Below are 21,445 nucleotides of genomic sequence, written 5' to 3' on the forward strand. Positions count from 1 at the left end.
AATCATGCCCACTTTTCCATTTATTCTAGAAACCCCTTACAACAGCTCATGGAGGCTGATTACAGGTAGGGACAGTGTGGCTCAGAAAGGTGAAGGAATGCTCTCAAGGTCCCACAGTCGCATGCACCCAAGTAGCAGCACAGTGGGTGTCAGAAATGGTTCATTCCATACAACAGGCCAATTAGCAAACATGTACTGGGGCCCAGAAGAAGCACTGGCAATATAGGGACAAGTCAGATATGCCTCGCTCACCATGGTGATAGGGGCTCTGTGCTTGGCTCACCCCAATGCGTCCAAGTGCCCCAGGCTGGCTGCTCTGGGTCCTGGCAGCCCCCCACAGCCAAAGTCCTAGCCAGCTGCAGTGTTGGCCCTTCCTTCGATAACACTCCTCTACCAGTGCCCAGCTTCCTGCTAGTGGCTGCCCCAACCTCAATGAAGCCTGGGCACCAAGGAGTCTAAACAAGCTCCCCTCAAGGCCAATAAATTAAGCTGGACCCCTCAATCACTCTTCACATGAAAATAAATTCTAAAGGGATTAATGTTCAATTTAAAAATTAAAGCCATAAAAAGGCTAGGGAGAAAAAAATGGTCATTAAAAATATATATAATCATAGAGAGGAAAAGGCAAACACAAAAACCCAAAAGCCATAAGGAAAGATTAATATAACCAACTACATAGAAATTAAAATCTCCTATGTGGTGAAAAAAATTACAAATGCAAACAATAAACCTGAAAAATATTTGTAATGCATTTCTTTAGTATTCAAAGAGCTCTTATATATCTCTATAAAAAAGACAAAGCCAAAACAGAAAATGTACAAAGGACATGAAAACCAGTTCATAAAAGAAATATAAGTGACCAATAAACATGTGAAAAAAAATGCACCTCATAATGCATGTGAATTTAAATGAGTCAATTCTTTAGCAGTCAGATTGGCAAAGATTAAACAGGTTGATGATGCCCAGGATGGGTGAGGATGTGGGATCAGTACTTTAATGCATTCTCGGGGAGGGCAAACTGGTGCAGTGATTCGGAGTCCAATTTAGCAATATCTAGTGAAATTTTAAAGGATGCATAGCCAGGGACTAGCAAGTTCACTTCTAGTCATTTATCCTACCGAGATGTTTGCTCAAGCACTCCACAACTTACATACAAGGATGCTTCAGCTACAGTATCATCGGTAGGAGATAAGGCGCCACCAAATAGCCACCAGTAGGCAAATGATGAAGTCACGAAGTATTCTCCAGCTACATTAAAGAAGAAAGAAGTCTGTATGTGCCCATCTGGAAAGATCTCCAACATATGCAAACAAAACGAAACAACAAGCAAATAAGCAACACCCAGAACATCCTCAGACTAGCCCTGACTACCGTGGCATCTCCTCTCCTGCCTTATTCCACTTCCAGCCCGAGGTGAGGGATAACTCACTAACTGAATGACCTTGGGTAAGTTACTCAATCCCTTGGTGCCTCAGTCTCCTCCCCAGAGACTGGAGATCCTGAGTGCCCTTGTCATAACGTACAATAGAACAGTGCATAGAGAGCATTTAGAAGAATTCATGGTACCCGGTAAGCACTACCTAAATATTGGGCTTTTAAAAATTATCAGGAAGTAAAAGAGCAAGAAGTGGAACAGTGTAGGCAGTGTGCTATAGAGCTTTTGGTCTTCAAGGAAAAAAGACAACACGTGCAGGTATCCATCAGTGCGCACAGCAACTATCTCTGCCTAAATACAAGGAAATGGTGACTTTGCAAAGTAACAGAGAGGCTGGGGGCAGCAGTGAGAGGGAGAAAAGCCCTTCTGAATGTTGAGCCATTTTTATATATACATAAAGAAACACACAATTTCAGGAAAGCTGTACAAGAAATTGTTACCAGTGGTTACACCTGGGAGTGAGAAGACTTTCACTTTCATTCCTTTTCTTTCATGCCACTTAATTTTTAAGCTTACATGCCTATGTGAGCTTTATAGCAAAAAAAATAAACAAAACAAAGAAACCAAATTAAAAAAAAAACAGCAACAGAGAAGCGTATCTGATCTAAAAAAGATAAGGAAAAGAAAAAGGGTCCCGTCCCACCTCCTACGCGAGACTCGCCCTCCCCAATAGTGTGTTCTTTCAGCTGAGCAGCCTGCCATACTGGAGGCTGGGCGAGCAGTGGGGTGGGCAGCGCTGGAATCCGATGGGCAGTCGTGGTTCCCGGCTGCAGTCTGGCACTGGGTATTTCTCCGATCCATCTCCCACTGGTCATGGAATCAATATCCACTTAAAAACCTCTGCTGGTCTCCCACTGCCTGCAGGAAAAAGTCCAAACTCTGTAACACAGCATGCAGAGTCCTTTGCAGCCTGCGCCCCCACACCTCTGCAGCTTCATCCTGTAAGTCCGAGTCATACCAAGCAAGCAGTGCGCCACTGAGGGAAGTGTGGGGGGTGGGCAGGAGACAGGTGGACCTTGTGGGGGGGCTCTTAGTTCGCCACTCATTAGCCTTGGCCTTGGCCAAGCAATGCAGTCTCTCCCAACACCACCCAAAGAGCAAGGATAATACCACTTAGTCCTTGCAGGACTTTGGAGGATTCAGTAACATTCATTGGAGGATTCAGGATGTACATTAGAGCAGCGAGCATATAATATGGCATGTAATCATCCACTGGTGCAGTGTGATGGCTCCGGCAAGTTCTTTTGTCACCTGTTTTGGTCTAAGTAGAAACTCTTCCTTCCACTCTTCAATCTCCTTCCTCCTTTTCTGCCTGGCAAACATCTCCTGAATGTTTGCCACCCTCATCTTTGCATTCCCAGAGGATTAATTCACTTGCCCGTGGTGACTTACACCACTTTGTATTTTAATTATGTTACAGGAGGGCATGGGTGGTGTCTTCATTATCACTTAGATCTGGGCAGAGTAGGTGCTCAGTAAATGGTTCAGAATAAATACACTTGCTCGCCTACCCTCAGTGAACTTTATCATGTTCGTCTAGAGAAAGGGCTTAACGGAGAAAAAGAAAATATGCTTCCAGTTCAAGGAGGCAGAAGAGGGCTGCAGTGAACTCCCAGCTCCCAGTGGCTGGTCTTTTGTCTAAAAGAAAGTCACACAGACCTTTGCCATTGGTTTCATAATGCTGTGCCATTTCTCACTTAGGAGACTTCCCTTTAATGGGAACCTGTTTGCATACAATGTAACCCCCGGGCACAATAACACTGCCTTCTCCTCCAAATGAAATGTTTGCGATGAAATGGAGAGGCAACAGGAACCCTTTTGCTTTCCAATTACCGATGCGAAGGCACCAGCACCTGAGAAATATCAACCCTGTTCTCTTCCTGTCTGTGACCCCGGAAAATGTCAGAACAGATGTTTCCAAATTGTGTATAAAAATAAACAAACCAACGATAAAGGGCTCCTGGCTGGCCCCCACCTGCCCAGCATCAGGCTGGAGTGTGGTTTGATGGTCGTGGGGGGAAACCCTTGAACCGAGAAGGTCCAGGTGGAAGCAGTGCTGAGCTTCGCAGTGTCTGCAGCAGCACACTGGGTGGGAGGGAGGGAGGGGCCCCAGCACCTTGAGCCTGGGGGCTGGCACCCTCTGCAGCTTGCCCCGAGGGAGAGCAGGATGGTGGCAGGTGTGGCTGGATCAAGGGTCCCCTGCTGTCACCCACTGGAAGAATGAGGGAGAGGGGGAGGAAGGAGGAAAGGGAAAGTGCAGGACCAGAAGGAAGCTGCATTTACTCAGTAGCTTCCTAGGTGCCTAGTGCTGTGCTGAGGGCTTTTGTATATATAATCTCCTATCATCCCCATGTCCATGCTGCGAGGTGGATGTTCCCATTCTGCAGGTGAGGAAACTGAGTCCAGAGAGGGATGTGCATGCAGACACGCAGGCAGGAGCAGCCAGAATTCCAGCCAGCTCTGTGGGGGCCCCACACCCAGCCCTTTCAACACTGCTCCTCTGCAAGGAGGGCGCACTTTCCGCTGCCCACTCCCCCCTCCCCCCTGGCAGTGCTAACCTGCCTTCAGGCCAGAGGAAAGCTGTTTCTAGAGAAGCCACATCCACAGGCAAGGAGGGAGGAGGCGGTGCTGCCCCCTCGTGTTGGATGGACCACACATACACACACACACACACACACACACACACACACACACACACAACCTTCGTGTCTCAGGACAGCTCTTTCCCTTTCAGGGTGCCCCAGACCTCCATGTGAATCAGACCTCAACTTCGTAATAAAGGAGAGGCACTCTGTCATTCACCCCGTCCCCCATGCAGAATTCTGGGGGTGGCCCTGGCCCAGCGGTGCACATAGAGAGGCCACATGTGGATGTGCCAGGGAAGTCCTTATATACCCTGGGTTCTCAGAGTTAGCACAACTAGATTCCAGGGCCATCTTTGCTTTAAAAAAATACATCCATCAACTTCAGCGCAGCAGAAGCTCTGATCCCAAGCACATCTGTGCAGCAACACAGTGTTCTGGGCAGGCAAACACTGCCCCCACCCCATCTTAAAGACAGAATGACTCACCCACCTAAGCAGGGCAGGAACTCCGTGTTTGCTTGGGGCAGGAGGGGGGGCGGCTTTTTCTGCTGGGGAAAAACCAAAGTTTATGTATAATTGATGCAAGATGTCATTTTTTGGATCAGATAAAAGATTTTCTGCTATTCATCCCGCTAAAAAGACTTTCTATAAATTTCCTTTTACAGAGTAAGTGCTCAGTAATCTTTAGAATCCAATTCCAGATAAGCCCATGCTTTAAAACAGAATCGTGGACACTCTCTTCTTCCCCAACAAGGGATGGATCCCACCTTCGGAATGCTCTGAACGCTCTGCATCTTTCTGGAAACTTCCCTGACCTTTGTTTGCCTCATTTTCTCCTATCTGTCAAATGGAGCCACACTAGCTACTATTCATCAAGCGATTTCAAGGAAATGTGAGGCTCTTAAAGAAGATTTCAATCTCAGACTTAGAATTCTCATTACAATGGCTTGTTTCACCTTCAAAGCACGATAGCATTAACGAGGTCTGCCTAATTACACTGCAGAGCAATGGCTTGCATTTATGTTGCTGCATGTGACGGAAATTGGGGTGGTCATTTGTCGAAAACGTTCCCATGCCTGAGAGATAGGTACATAAACTTTCAGCCTTATCTGATTATCAGTGAAGGTTTTGTATGTGTGGTGTGTGTTTTAAGGGTCTAAATGCTGGGTGCATGACAAAAGAATGGTTCCTCTTTGCAATATGCCAGCTGTCATGGGTTTCCAGGCAAGATATTATTTCTGAAAAATAGATATGGACAATAGATAATGTCTATATTAATATCACTAAAACGTGGTCCTCTCCTGTAGCTCACCCGAGACGAGGACAGCAGTGTATAAAGAGGCAGACGCCAGACAAGAGACTTTTTTCTTGTGACAGTTTGAGCTCCCCTGCTGCAATTAACTTTTTCTCCCCCTCCTTCTCCTCCTTCATCTCATGCAATGCGGTTCAGAAAAAGGGGGCCTGTATTTTCCTCCTGCTGATGGAAGTTGATTAGCAGTCAGGTGGAGTGATGCTCAGGGGACAACACAGCGGATTAATTAAATCACTTCTACTGGCTAAGTGGTGACACTTTGATTTATAGCAGAACTCACTCAACCAGACAGCAGCTTTTCTTGCATGCCGAAGGAGGAAGGGCCAAAGTGGCCACTGGTTGGAGGCCGAGGGCTTTGCAAACTTTAAAGACAAGCGTCCTAGTCATTAAAGCAGAGGCCCCTGCTGGGCTCCTCTCTTTGGGGCGGGGAGGCCTGCAGGCTCAGGAGAGGAACCAGAGAGAAGGGAGCAGCTGAGGCTGGCCTGCAAGCTGCTGAGGAGCAAGAAGACCCGTTTCAGAACACACAGAACTCTATTACACCCGTACAGAAAAAGCAACCTCGAAACAGCAGGATCATCTCTATGTCTGTTGGGTTTTTTGTTTTGTTTTGTTTTGTTTTGAAGTAATCTCTATGCCTAACGTGGGGCTCAAACTCATGACCCTGAGATCAGGAGTTGCAGGCTCCATCAACTGAGCCAGCCAGGAGTCCCTTTAGGTCTGTTTTTACTGGACTGCTCGTCGGTATTGCACCGTGGCTCACCCACAGGAAATAGCCCCGTGATGGTCCTATCATAGGGACTCCGGGATATCTGTGACTCTTCCATTGCCACCTGGAGTCTTCTCAATGAGGAGCCCTCAGACCAAAATGCATGCGACAGCTGTGCTTCTGGTGCCATGTCTTCTGTTATGAGGTGGCTATAATCCTATTTCGCTCTTTGCTTTGGCTACCAAGAAGGCCAGAGCTGAACATGCAGCCCAAACTGCAAGCCCTCACACATGCTCTGTGTATGAACTCTTTATGGATCCATTTCTCCCAACTTCCCTTTCCCTAGAAAACTCTTGTTTCTCTTATCTTAAAATGCTTCGGGGCGGGGGGGGGGGGGAAGCCGTCTCCAATTCCCTCATGAACGAGGCTGAATAGGATAGTAATCAAAACCCTAGATTTTAGGTCATATTGAGCAAGCCCTGGTTCTCGAACAACCTATTCAGAGTAGGGTGTTTCTTAAGATATAAATTCCTGAACCCCACTCCAGACTTCTGAACCAAAATAGCTCAGGACAGGACCCAGGAATCTTCATTTTTTAACAGATTCCCTGAGCAATCCTGGAACTCACCAACATTTGAGAACAATCGTTTTAGGAGTCAGACAGCCCTAAAACCCAGACTCAGTTCCACTAATTAATAGCATGTTAGGCTATGTGAGGTTCCTCATCTCACCAGGCTTCCTTTTCTCAACCATTGGATGGCATTGGTGAGAATAAACTAGACATCTGTTCGTACATACACAACTAACAGAGTTGATGGGCAGGCGACCTGTAAGATTCAATGCGTGATAGACAACCAGAGGTGCGTGGACAGACGCCTGGGTAAACAGGGTGTGGTGTATGCGTAGTTGGAATACTATTCAGCTGTACAGAGGAAGGACATTCTAACACAGGCTCCAGCGGGGATGAATCTTGAGGACATTATGCTAAATGAAAGAAATCAGACACTGAAGGACAAATACTGTATGATTCTGATTGTATGAGGTACCTGGAGTCATCAAGTCTGTAGAGGCAGAAAGCAGAGGGTTGAGTGCCCGGGGCCAGGGCCAGGGCCAACGGGGAGTTCATGTTTTATGGGGTCAGAGTGTCACTTGGGAAAGATGAAGAGTTCTGGAGACAGACGGTGGTGATGGCTGCACGGTCTCATTAAGTCTCATGTACTTAATGCCACAGTACACTTAAAGGGATCCCTGGGTGGTGCAGCGGTTTGGCGCCTGCCTTTGGCCCAGGGCGCGATCCTGGAGACCCGGGATCGAATCCCACGTCAGGCTCCCGGTGCATGGAGCCTGCTTCTCCCTCTGCCTGTGTCTCTGCCTCATTCTCTCTCTCTCTCTGTGACTATCACAAATAAATAAAAAAAAATTAAAAAAAAAATTAAAAAAAAAATGGCTAACATGGTATATCTTATGGTAAGTATATTTTACCACAATAAAAAATTAAATTAGAATAAAAACATACAACCACTACCACCACCACCAAACCGAATTAATTTTGGACGTCCTGCCCCTTTGCCTCTTTGCCCCCTCATGCCCTCTCCAGTCAATTTAGAGCAGAGTTTGTGGCTGAGGTGCAGGAGGTGGGGGGTGGGGGGGGGCAGAGGGCAAGAGAGAAAGGAGAGAGGGATGACAGGAACTGGCCCTGGCCTGGCTCCTTCCTAACTCAGGAGTCCGAAAACTCCCCATGGTGCCACAGAACGCTTATCCCAACCGTGAAGGAAGCTGACGTAACATCAAATATTAAAAGGGTAGAGGAACCAGCATAGTTTTCCATATAAATGACTCTACGAACATATATGAAGATTGCTTTTAAAATTCAAATATAATTATTTTTTAAAAGGCATCCTGTGTGCGCTGTCTCTCTCCCAGCACTGACACTTCGGGCTGTTGTCATGCTCCAGTGAGGTGCCTGCTGGCAGCCAGCCCAAAGCACTTTGTAACATGCCCTCCAGATCCTACGTGAAAACTGATCAAAGAATTGGCACCGGCAAAGACAGGACTGAAAGCTCTCAAAGGGGTGGGGCTGGGCTATTGTCCCTCTTTGTGGGAACAGCTGCTTAACGGGGAATTGGAGCGGCGTGATTATAATATGCATACGGACTGCTCTGTTAACAGAAGCCGGCTTAAAGTACTCCAGGGGCCTCCACCTTGCATTTTGGCAAAGGGCTCGGCGAGGATGCTGTGTCAAACCTTTTTGAAAATGTCTCCTTGACACGCAGGGTGAGTAAGGGCGCCTGTGAATCTCATTACAGCCCCACACCTCCCTCTGCCGTTCTGCTCCCTTTCCTGGGCTGCGGAGAGGGAGCGGCACGAGGGGCACCTCGCCCATGGTTTGATCAGGACATAGGGGACGCACGGGACGTGCACTGCTGGTGACCCGAGTGGACCCGGGAGGGAAGGATCACGGATTGTCTGCAGGTGCGCCGACTTCCCAGGGGGCCAGTGGGATGTTTCACCCAAGTCCTCACGAATGACACGACACCTCTGAGCAATTAGCCTTCACTGCGCCTGGCGTGGGACAGCAGCGGCGGCTTCTGCGTGGAAAAGGACACGGGCTGTCCCAGTCCTGGGGGGGCGGGGGGGGCGGGAGGAGCCCGGTGGACACAGCTGACGCCGGCTCCCTAGCCCAGGGGAGGGGGCGAGTGCGGAGGGCCTTCAGGGCTCCAGGCGGCGCGGGCCCTTGCCTGGTCCTTATCAGACATAACCCTTCACCAGCGGAGGAAACTGCTCCTCAGGAAGGTTAAAGCAATTTTGCCAAGGTCTCAAGGTCTCGGAGCTGCAAGGCGGTGAGGCTGGGACACACCCCCGCTCTGCCTCACTCCCTGGCCTTTTGTTTTGTGGGTTGGTTCTGTTTTGAATTGCACCCACCCAAAGGAAACGGATTTGTTCCTTTTTCTGGGCGGGGCCCGTGGGGGGTGGCAGTTGGCTGCCCTCAAAGCTCGGCCCTGCCCCAGTTCAAGACGATTTCACCACCTTCTCTGCCCTTTGGCAGCTAAAAGGCCCCCGGCCTCCATCTCTGCAGTGACTGTGAGGAGACATGCGGGGAGAGGGGGAGGAGGGAACAGTTTTAAAAATGAATATATGCATGTGTCTCTCCTGCTAATCACCGGAATGCATTTTCAGGAGAGGTGAGCAGAGGGATTAGCTGCAGGACTCCCATTAATGCTAACTTTATTTCAGTAATGAGGTGCCAAGGCATGGAGCAATCACGGTAGCTAATACGGTGTAATCACAGTGATGAGATGCGCATGCTGGGAGGGAGGGGGAGGGCGCGATAGCTGGGCGCCTCACATGGCAGAGGCAGCAGGAGCAGAGGGGGAGGCAGGGGAGCCGGGCCAGGGGCTGAGCCCGCTAAAGGGGCACCCGGATAAGGCGGGAATAACAACAGCCACTCCTCGTGAACTGGGACATGGGCCAGGCCAGGTGAGGAGCGCTGTTCACTTCGTTTTATCCTTACGATGAACCAGAGAGCTAGCTGATTATCCCCATTGTACAGATCAGCAGACTGAGTTTGAGAAAAATCTGTCTGCCCAAAATCCTACAGCGAGGGGAGGAACCTGTCTGAAGTCAGATTTCTCAGGATCACGACCCTTTACAGTACTCTGCCTCCACTGGGGAGAGAGAGTGGGGAGGTGCAGCGCCAGGAGCTACACGGGCAGCGGCAGTGCGGCACCCACCAGGATGGGGAGAGAAGAGTCTCTGCGCATGGGCCCGGCCCCCGGTGTAGGGGTGTGCCCGTGTTCCTGGCGCTCAGCACACTACATCACAGCTGTTCCTTTGGATGTCTGAGTGATGTGGGAGGGGGAAGGAAGGGATGAAATCATCTTCAGGGATCACATTCTAGGTACTACCTGCAGCCAGAGAGGAAATCCCCAGCACATCCACAAATGGAAGTTAGGATCTCCAGACCCCCCGAATCCTTGTCTGCAAACACTTGCAGGCCAGGGACAGTTCCCTTTCAACAGAGCCTTGTGTCTCCCCAGATGTGCTCCGCAGGCTCAACTGGGCCTCTACGGGGAAACAGCTTTCCACCTTTGCTTCTAACCTGTGTGGTAAGCACTTCGGGGAGGGAGGAGCCCTGGAGCTGCCCTTTGACCCCTGGCCTAGCTTTCCTTACAGTTTCTCTGTGCTTTAAGGACTTTGCAGGCATCCGAGGCACAGAATTTTGACATCGGACGAGTAAGATACACTCTGTAGGCCCAGTCCTGCCCAAAATCCATGACCCCATTGCCGCACTGGTTGTTTAGAAGTACAAAGTTCGTAACATTCGACATATTTGGGGCACCTGGGTGGCTCAGTGGTTGAGTATCTGCCTTTGGCTCAGGTTGTGATCCGGGGGGTCCCGGGGTCAAGTCCCACATCAGGTTCTCCGCAGGGAGCCTGCCTCTCTCTCTGTCTCTTATGAATAAATAAAATCTTAAAAAAAAAAATCCAACACATTTATTAAGCCCCTACTATGCACCAAGTTCTATTCTATGCCCCTGGAAGCATAACAGGGGAAAATCTAAGACTGCTTTCATAAAGTTTGCCTTCCAGTGAAGAAGACAAATAGATTGGATGTCCCAACGGAGAGTGCCATGAAGAAAAATAAAGCAGCAGGAGGAGAGCAGTGGTGGTCACTAGGTCGATGTTGCCCCTCAGGGGACACTGGCAATGTCTGGAGACATTTTATTTTTTCTTGTTGTATTGGGTAGATAGGGAAAGCCTAGGGATGCTGCTCCATATCCTACCTACAAGGCTCAGGACAGCCCCCCCTCCACAAAGAGCCGTCCTGCCCCAAATGTCACTAGAACCAAGGTTGAGGACCCCTGGCCCAGAAAAGACCGAGGTGTGCTCTTCAAGGTCAGGATTTGGGGAGGACCTCTGGAGGACATCTGAGCAGACACTAAGAGAGTGAAGGACATCTGGGCAGGGAGGACAGGTGCAGAGGTGAGAGAGGCATATGTATGTGGGGCACACTGCCAGGTAGGAGGAGGATTTACATGTAAGTGTCATGGAGCCAGGGGTTCCCAGCAGGACCATGAGATCTCTCACTGACCCTTCCCACAGCTCCCTTTGGCTGCTGGGTGGAGAATAGTCTGTGGGGCACAGAGGGGAGCAGGGGGCTGTTGGGAGACTAGACACGTGATGTGTCCAGATGAGATGTGGGGGCTTGAACAGGGCAGGAGAGGCTGGACGGCAAGAAGTGGTCAGTTCACAAACATGCAGTCAAGGTAGGGTTGCCTTTGGAGTTTGCTAATGGATGAGATGAGGGTATGAGACACAGAGAAGAGTCGGGAGTGACGCCTGGGGCCTACTTCCCATTAGGCCTCTGCTCCAAGCATCTCCTTGAAGAATAGGTCTCCTAGCCCTCCCTTTAACCCTATGCTTATCAATGAGGGGTAACTGTCACCTCAAGGGACATCAGGCCACATCTGGACGGTTTTTGGTTATCACCACTGGGAATGAGGGCTGCCACTGGCATCTGATAGGCAGATGGGCCAGGGATGCAGGTCAGCACCCTACAAGGCACAGGACAGCCTCCTCCCCTGACACACGCAGAATCATCCAGTCCCAAAAGTCAACAGTGCTGAGGCTGAGGACCCCTGACCTAATCCCCCTGGCCTCACTGCCTCCTCTTGCACAGGCCGGCCCCACTAGTTTAGCAGGGACTTCATCAGAGCACTGAGATTCCAAATCACGGCACGTCGGTGGCTAAGGTCCATATTAACTACATCTCACTTGCTTCTGATGGTGACACAGATCAGATGTTGCTGCTGTAGCTGCTGCCACCGCATGAAACAGGAATGTTGCAAAGCACATTCATTACCCAGCTGTTAAGAGCGACAGAGCATGCACACATCTCTCCTGGACTGGGGACCTGAGAGCCAGCCCTGCTCTGTGACTGCGTGGCTGCTGGCCACCTCCTCTCCATGACCTTGACACGTCAGGGCAGGGCCTCTGGGGCATGAGCCAAAAACCCAAAAGTCAACGTCGGCAGCGACACATGGATGGGTTAATTTGTTTCATGTCCCCGTCGCCACCAAGCTCTCTTGGAAGAAAAAACAACCAACCAAACCCCACGAAAACCTCCATTTACGGGGTTTAATATCCCAGCTGCTAGGAACCAGATTGGCAGAAGGGAGAAAATGTGACGTCGATGCAGAGATCCATTTATATTCAGTTATGTTTGCTTAATACCCGGGTTTTGATCTGCAGGTTATTCTTGCTGGCTTGGACCTCGAGCAACAAAGTATCGCACTTCCAGGTGGTATCTTTAAGGAAAGCTAATTAGGAATCTTGGCACTTATAGCACAAAACATTTTACAATTTTCTTCAAAGCAATTTGCCAACATTAGCTAATTAAAACACCCAGCCTTCCGTTGCGGGACAATGGAAAGACAGTAGAATCTTCATTTCTCAGCATCTGCTGTAGGTTTAAAACTCCAAATTCCTGTTCCTTCCACTCAGTTGAGGTCCTTCTTTCTGAAGGTGGCCTTTCATGATTTTAGCAACATTTCTGGGAGCACTGAGGAAAACAGTCCAGCTTTTCTAGCACCTCGTCTCTAAAATAAAGGACAACACTAAGAAAGGAGTTGGAGCAATTAAGGCGGTCCATGAAGCCAGAGGTCATTAACCTCTGGCCCGCAGGCTGAATCCGGCCCTCGGCCTACCTGTTTCTCTGTAAATAAAGTATTATTTGCAACGCAGCCATACTCACTGGTGTACCTACTGTCTGCTACAACAGCAGAGTTAAGCAGTTGGCAACAGAGATCATACAACTTTCAAAGCTGAAAATATTTACTATCTGGCCCTTTACAGAAGAAGTTTGCTGACCCCCTGTACCAAGCCATCTCTTCCACGGCAGTGCTCAGCCATGACATGTGCACACTGTCGGCAAACCATAGGTGAGAGCCTGAGAAAAAGCACAGACTACCTTCATCTAAAGTCATTTCAGGCCTAATGCCATTGCATCATGGTTTGTGGGACCAGGTGGAAGAGGAGACGATGTAGAGGCTGGATCTGAATCCCACTTCCCCATTCCTGGTTCTTGGCTTGGCAGCTGCATCCCCTATAGCCTCATTATAGTTATTAACAGATTAGACCCCCAAATGAAGGCTTTTTACTTTTTAAAAAGGGAATCTGAATTTACTCCCCAATGTAAAGGTGAGAATTTGGACATTTCAAAGCCCAACAGAATCTTTCTCCTTTTTCTCCTAAAGTTTATCCTAAACCGTTCTCCTTCTCCAGTTCATACTGCCCAATCTGAAAATTCCATGCTCAGAATTCATTACCCACTATTGGACACCACCCATGCACCGGGGGAGGCCTCTTCCAAAGGCAGGGAGAGCAATAATCACCAACAGAATCAACTTCACCTGGGTCCTGAGATGTGTGTGTGTGTTGGGGGGGGGGACCACTGTGACTTGTTGGCTTGGGGACGGCAGAGATGTTTCTAAATGCCTCCTTATATTTTTCTCCCAGCCTTGGTGGAACATTTGCCTTTATCCAATACGTTCTTTATGTGGAGTAGCTTGAAGGGTCCTTATTCATCCAGGATAAAGTTGTTTCAAGAGAGTGTTGGAAAAACTCTGATGCTTGCCACACTCCCAGCATCACCCTTGTTAGGAGGCCACTCTGCAAATCAATCCCCCTTGCAGAATGAGTTGGTGAAGGCAGGGCTGGGAACAGCCTGTAGCAAGAAGTGCCCCTGCACTGTCGTTTCAAAATAAGGTAGAGGATGATGCACTTGGCCCACCAACCCACAGATCATCATTTGCAGGATCAGGATCTCTCAGGGTAGAACACAGTGGACTCTGGTAGACACATAATGTAGGAAAGGAACAGGGAAATCACAGACTCCTTGCAATGGACCACACTTATGGCTCAGTCCAAACCCCTCATTTCACGTTCTGAAACCACTCAGCTACACTGCCCACCAGAAACTTCGAAGGCAAGAGTACTTAGTAGAAAGCCCTTTCACTAGCCTGAAAGCCACAGACTCATAGCAGCTCAGGGTTGGGAGACGGAAATAAATATTTGTTAAACATGGTGTTTCCAAGAAACTTTACATATGTTATCAATATAATCTCCCTCTCCGCTAGCCCGAAAAAAACTGAGGAAGGTATTATCATGTCTCTTTTGTAAGGAAGGAAACCAGGCTTCAGAGTGACTAAGAGTTGGCACAAAATGACGCTACTACACAGGGGTTTGAGTCCCAGTCTACCTGGTGAGCCAAGATTCAGACAGAGGATATATAGATACTTGGATATATAGTATGTGTAGCAAGCATACCAAAACCGGGCATTTTTGGATGTTGGGTGGAATGATGAATCAGAAATGGTCTCTGCTTTCAGATAATACAGTCTGTTGTGAAAGAAAGGCAACTATGTCACTGTCTGCCATACAAGATCATAAATGTGAGGATAGAGGAATTGTTGCTCTGTGGCTTCCTTGTAGAGTAAAATGCCATAAATACTATATTTTTTCTAATTTTTGTAATTTTTTCTTTTTAGAGAGTAAGAGCTTGAGTAGGGGGGAGGGCAGGGAGGAGAGTGGAGGAGCAGGGGGTGGGTGTGGAATCTTAAGGAGACTCCACACTCAGCATGGAGCCCGATGCAGGGCTTGATCTCACAACCCTGAGATCATGACCTGCTTGATCTCACAACCCTGAGATCATGACCTGAGCCCAAAACGAGTCAGACGGCTAACCATCTGAGCCACCCAGGCACCCCAAATTTATGTAATTTTTTCTAATTACAAAGTAAAACACTGCATTAACGAAAATTAGGGCAGTATGAAGAGAAGAGAATAAAAGCTTTCATAATTCTTCCACCTATAGATAACCACTATTCTTTGGTGTATATTTATTTTCATGCACTTATATATTAATATATTTAACCAAAAAGAAAATTGGGATCCTATCATATTTTACCATTTTGTAGCCAAATGAATGGCCCTTGAATGGGGCTTTGAAGTATGAGTTGGAAATGACCAAGCAGGGAAAGTTGTGAGTGTGCCAGGCTGGCTGTGGAATTAGGTAGCCAGGATTCCACTTCCTCTGTGAGGGTCCCCAGTGCAATCCCCTAACCTCACACACCAGCCCTGTGCTAAGCTATACTGTGCACATTTTAAAAATGGCTTTATTGGGATAGAATACGTTCTAAAATGCAAACCCATTTCAAATGGTATTCTTAGTGTGTTAAAGTTGTGCAACAATTCCCACAATCAACTTGAGATATTTTCATCACCCCCAAAAAACCCCATAACCCTTAGCAGTCACTCCTTACCAGTCTCCTTCCCTCTAGCCCTTGGCAACCACTAACCTGCCTCTGCCCTCTACAGATTGGCTTCCTCTGGGCATGTCACAGAAATAGAATCACACAATATGTGGCCTGTGTCTAACTTCCTCTCCTTAGCATCATCCTTTCAAGGTTCATCCATAGTTTAGTTTGTGTCGGTGCTTCATTCCTTTTCTGGGGTTGAACAGTATCCCACTGTAGGCTAGACCACATCCATTCATCAATTGATGAGTGTTCAGGTTGTTTCCACTCCTTGGCTGTTGTGAATAGCGCTTATATGAATATTCGTGTACAAGTCTGCACTTTTTTAACAAAGCACATTTTTATAATCCCTTTATTAAAGGCTGAAAGACAAAGGATAAACACGTGTTCTCTTGCTGAACATTACAAATATGTTTGGAATAATTGCAGCATTTAGGACAGTAGAAGCAGCTGGGCGTGGTCAGGAGTTGGGAGGCAGGAGCTTTTTTTCTTTTTTTTCATTCATCCAATAAATATTTATCAAAATAGAATATAAGACAATATACTAAGGTACTAATGATTTCACATCCTGGCTGTTGCACAATTCATTCATTCATTCATTCATTCATTCATTCATTCATTCATTTATGTGTGGAGGCAGAGGGAGAAAGAATCTTAAGCACACTCCAACCCATGAGGGGTTGATCTTACAACCCTTCATGAGGTCATGACCTGAGCCAAAATCAAGAGTCGGACACAACTGGTTGAGGCACCAAGGTGCCCCTTTAATCATTTATTTTAAAAAATCAGATTGTTACCCATGCTGTTCTAGAAGACAAAGGTCAGTTGTTTATCTTTACAGGGCCTCACTGTCCTAATCTGCAAAGTGACAGCAACATACCTGGGAAAGCCAGCAGAAGCAGGTCTAACGACACCCCTGGGAGGATTCTGGAGCATCGGAGACTCAACATACGCAATGATAACATTACCTGTAAGTATGGTACAAAATGGTTCCTATCCATCCCCCTTTCTGCACCGGAAGTACAGTACTGCTTCCTACTTGATGACACTCATGTGACAAGAACTGCACAAGCTTCCTTGCCTTGTAAAAACAGATTCAATTTTAGCAAAGGGTTTAATATTTAAACACCACCTCCAATGGTGGGAAGACCTTCAAAGCAAGAGGAATGGGTAGGCCAGCATGAAAAGAATTAGCTTGTGCTCTTTGGCAATCCACAGTGAGCAAGAACCATCTTCCTGGTCGTGGCATTGCACTTGCCCATCTCTGCCAGCAGATGGCAACGTGGTCCTGCAAGGGTGCCTGAGTGCACCCCTTAGCAAAGACATGATGAGGACAGAGGGCATCTGAAGCTGTACTACCTGGAGACTTGTGCTCCTTGCCAGCTACTCTGAAGAGGTCTGTGTGCAGCCGGACACATTCATGGAGGAGAAAAACAGCATGTGGAACAGTGAAGTGTTTTGTAAAGGCTACAGGATGGGACAAAATATGGTCTGTGATCTAACTGCAGCCATCTAGAGTACAGACATCAGTTGGTGAGGGGCATTTAAGATATATGACTTTATGCAAGTTAGAATCAAATAATTATCTCCCTATGTTATAGTCATTCCAAGGAGTATGATCATGCATTAAAAATCAAGTGGTATTAGATATGACACCAAAAGCATAACCAACAAAAGTTAAATTAAACTTCATCAAAATTAAAGTTCTAGGGACGCCTGGGTGGCTCAGTAGTTGAGCGTTTGCCTTCGGCTCAGGTCATGATCCTGGGATCCGGGATCAAGTCTCACATTGGACTCCCTGAGAGGAGCCTGCTTCTCCCTCTGCCTGTGTCTCTGCTTTTCTCTCTCAGTCTGTGTCTCTCATGAATAAATAAATAAATCTTTAAATAAAAAAAAATAAACTTCTATTCTTCATAGAACACCATCAAGAAAGTGAAATGACAAGCCACAGAATGGGAAAAATATTTGCAAATCATATATCTGATAAGGGACTGAACATCAAAACTATATATAGAACTCTAACAACTCAACAATTTTAGACAACCCAATTTAAAGACGGGAGGATGACAACAGACATCTCTCCAAAAATGATATATGTCATTAGCCATTAGGGATATGCAAGTCTAGACCACAAGATACCACTTTATAACCATTGGATGGCTATATCAGTAAGATGAACAACACAAAGTGCTGGAGAGGATGTGGAGAAATTAAACCCTAGTACATTGCTGGTGGGAATGGAAAACAATCTGGTAGAGTTCCTCAAAAGGTGAAACACAGAGTTCCTAAATGACCCCGAAATTCCAGTCCCTTGGGATACACCCAAGGGAACTGAAAACATGTGTCCACATGAATGCTCATAACAGCATTACGCCCAAGAGCCAAAAAATGGAGATTACCCAAACCTCCATCAACTTAAGAATGGGCAGGGGAATATGGTCTTTCTAATGGAAAATTATTTATCAATAATAAAGAATGAAGTTGACACATGCTACAACATGGGTAAACTCTGCAAATATGCTAAGCAAAAGAAGCTGGTTACAAAAGAACGCATATGCATGATTCTATTTATACGTAACCCCTAGAATGGGTCAATCGATAGACACAGTAAGCAGATGAACTGTCACCAGAGGCTAGGGGAAGAAAGGATGGGGAGTGACTACTAATGGGCATGGGTTTCTTATTGGGGTGATGAAAATGTCTAAAATTAATTGTGATGGGTGCAAAGCTCTGCAAATATACTAAAATCATTGAATTGTACACTTTAAAGGGGTGAATTGTATGGCAAGTAAATATCATCTTGATAAAACTGTTAAAAAAAACAACAACGATGTAGTAGACTAGCAAAACCACTCCCATTACACTGATAAGTGAAAAAACAAGAAACAAAAAACAAGGCTGTTGGGTTGTACAACCCAGGGGTGGGGGGGCAACATTCTCTTTGTTACCACGGGAATTTCTGACGCTCGCTGGAGTTGTGAAATGAAATGTGTGATTTCATCCATCTTCATGGGTCCTGGCTACCTAACTCCACAGCCAGCCTGGCACACTCACAACTTTCCCTGCTTGGTCATTTCCAACTCATACTTCAAAGCCCCATTCAAGGGCCATTCATTTGGCTACAAAATGGTAAAATATGATAGGATCCCAATTTTCTTTTTGGTTAAATATATTAAATATAAGTGTATGAAAATAAATATACACCAAAGAATAGTGGTTATCTATAGATGGAAGAATTATGAAAGCTTTTATTCTCTTCTCTTCATACTGCCCTAATTTTCGTTAATGCAGTGTTTTACTTTGTAATTAGAAAAAATTACATAAATTTGGGGTGCCTGGGTGGCTCAGATGGTTAGCCGTCTGACTCGTTTTGGGCTCAGGTCATGATCTCAGGGTTGTGAGATCAAGGAGGTCATGATCTCAGGGTTGTGAGATCAAGCCCTGCATCGGGCTCCATGCTGAGTGTGGAGTCTCCTTAAGATTCCACACCCACCCCCTGCTCCTCCACTCTCCTCCCTGCCCTCCCCCCTACTCAAGCTCTTTCTCTCTAAAAAGAAAAAATTACAAAAATTAGAAAAAATATAGTATTTATAGCATTTTACTCTACAAGGAAGCCACAGAGCAACAATTCCTCTATCCTCACATTTATGATCTTGTATGGCAGACAGTGACATTGTTGCCTTTCTTTCGCAACAGACTGTATTATCTGAAAGCAGAGACCATTTCTGATTCATCATTCCACCCAACATCCAAAAATGCCCGGTTTTGGTATGCTTGCTACACATACTATATATCTAAGTATCAGTCAGTATCCTCTAAAGCCTATACAAAAATCTCGTTTTAGACTTTGCATTGAAGAAATGCTGTGCATTTATGCCATTAATGCTTTGCACCAACATGAGGGATTTGTTCTCTTTTTGCTCTTGCTGCCAGGAGACTCAACTGCATCAACTGTGTTGTTTACGTGCCTACATTCTATTTTAAATTGGTCCTAATTTTGTTTCTATTTCACCAATCCATATTGTATATAAACATGTATTTTCTCAAATCCTCTTAGAAAATAAACAAGCTACACAAGTGTAGACCTGTGAATGAAGCAGGAATAAATAAATGGGTGTCTGTGCAGCTCAAACATCCAAGATTTTTTTTTTAAACCCAAAGTAACACTTTATCCTAAGGGTAAATCAATACCTAAGGATGCTCAGGTACTACATTCGCCAAACCAGAGGCTCAGGATCCACTCGATTTTAAATGTGATTTTAAATGTGAGAAGGCCATCCTGTAGTTCTGTGGTCTCCCCAGCACCCAGCAGGCACTAAGTAAGCACCCAGCAGTCTGCCAGATAAATGACTGGGGCTGGTAATCCAGTGTCAGCACCATTCAAGGGGTGACAAGTATGACCTAGGCTTTCTCCACTACACTGGGGGCTGCTGAGTCCTTGTGGAGAAGCTGTTTTGTGCACTATAGAGTGCTGACCAGCATCCCTGGCCTCTATCTACTACATGCCAGTAACACCTCCACATACATACTAGTGACCATCAAAAAGGTCTGCAGACATTGGCAATGTCTCCTAGGAGGCAAAATCTCCCTCTGGTTAAACGCTGCTGGTTTCAACCAATACTCTGCAGGTCCTGGAGACCACCGACTGGCATCCCGGAATGCCAGGGGTGGAAGGATCCTCATGCATGATTCTGTATACCCTTCCTCACAGAGGGGCACAGAGGCCCAGAGGGAGGAGATATGCCAAGCCAGAACTCCAACAATGCAGCCGTGTCTTCCCCTCGTGCAAACTGCCCTTAGGTTCTATACTATTTACTGAGCACTCATTTCTGCCAAGGGCTAGATCCGTCAGCTCAGGCCGCCAGAACAAAGCACTAGACGGGGAGGCTCAAACAACAGAAACTTATTCTCTCACGGCTCGCAGACCAGAAGTCCGGGATCAAGGTGTCAGTGGGGCTTGGTTTCTCCTGCGGCCTCTCTTTGGCTTGTAGACGGTCACCTTCTCACACCACTGGTGTCTCTCTCTTTTTAGAAGGATACCAGTCCTATTAGATTAGAGTCCACCCTAACGGCCTCATCTTCACTTAATCACCTCTTTGAAGGCCTCCTCTCCAAATACGGTTACACTCTGAGGGACATATGTGTATGAATTGTGGGGGGACACATTCAGCCCAGTACAAGGACTCTGTTCAGTGGATCTTAAGACATAGCCCTTTCACTAGTGCTGAAAGGTTACATTCTCCTTCCAATACATTCTTCAAAAACCCTTCCTAGTAGGAACCAGCAGCGAAAGGTGAAATGTTTTGCTTAAATCAAGGATGATCCAATCCTGAGGCCAAAGTGCAAATTTCAGAGCAAATGCAAACCAGTCCTCCCTCAGTACCTGCCCCCTTACTTTAGTGCTCAGAACCCAGTGTGCCATTTACTACATTACAGGGGCTAAACGTCTATGTTCAAGAGCAAGAAAGATCTGGGTTCAATCACTATCTTGGGTTTAAACAACCAGGACAGTGTGTCCCTGTGCACAGTATTTATTCTTCGGGTTCATTTTCTTAAAACAAGAACAAACAGGCCTATCTACCTACCTCACAGGAGTGGTTGTTAGCATTCAGTACGAAGCTGTTAGCACCATAAATGATCAGAAGAGGGTTGCTGTTATCACAAGGGCCAAGGTCCTGTGCTGCTCACTGGGCCTGTGTGTGCGGCCGGAGGGCTGAAGTGTGCATGTGGCTCTGGTGTCTCACAGCGTAGCCTCGAGCAAAAGCTAACCTGTGTGTGTCTTCCTCTATGACTTGGAGTCGAGAAGGAACATCTGCTCAGAAGATGCAGTGGATGCAGAAGGTATGCTGTGAGCGCTTCCCAAAAGCTGTCCTTGCCTGGTTTCCCAGTTACCGGTTACCAGACCCATCTCCTTTTCCTCTCAGTGAACCAGGAAGAAAAGTAAACAGGGTAGTAGGGACATGAGCACGGGACCAAAGGCTGCCTGCCCCGGGCCCCATGCGCGAAAGGGACGGGACCCCAGAAAGAGCCCCGGTGTGTCCTCCACTGACAGAAGCAGCTTCATGGTTTTAGGGAGAGTCCGTGGGCACGG

The sequence above is a fragment of the Canis aureus genome, chromosome 27 (genome assembly GCF_053574225.1).
Source record: "Canis aureus isolate CA01 chromosome 27, VMU_Caureus_v.1.0, whole genome shotgun sequence".
Classification (NCBI taxonomy): domain Eukaryota; kingdom Metazoa; phylum Chordata; class Mammalia; order Carnivora; family Canidae; genus Canis; species Canis aureus.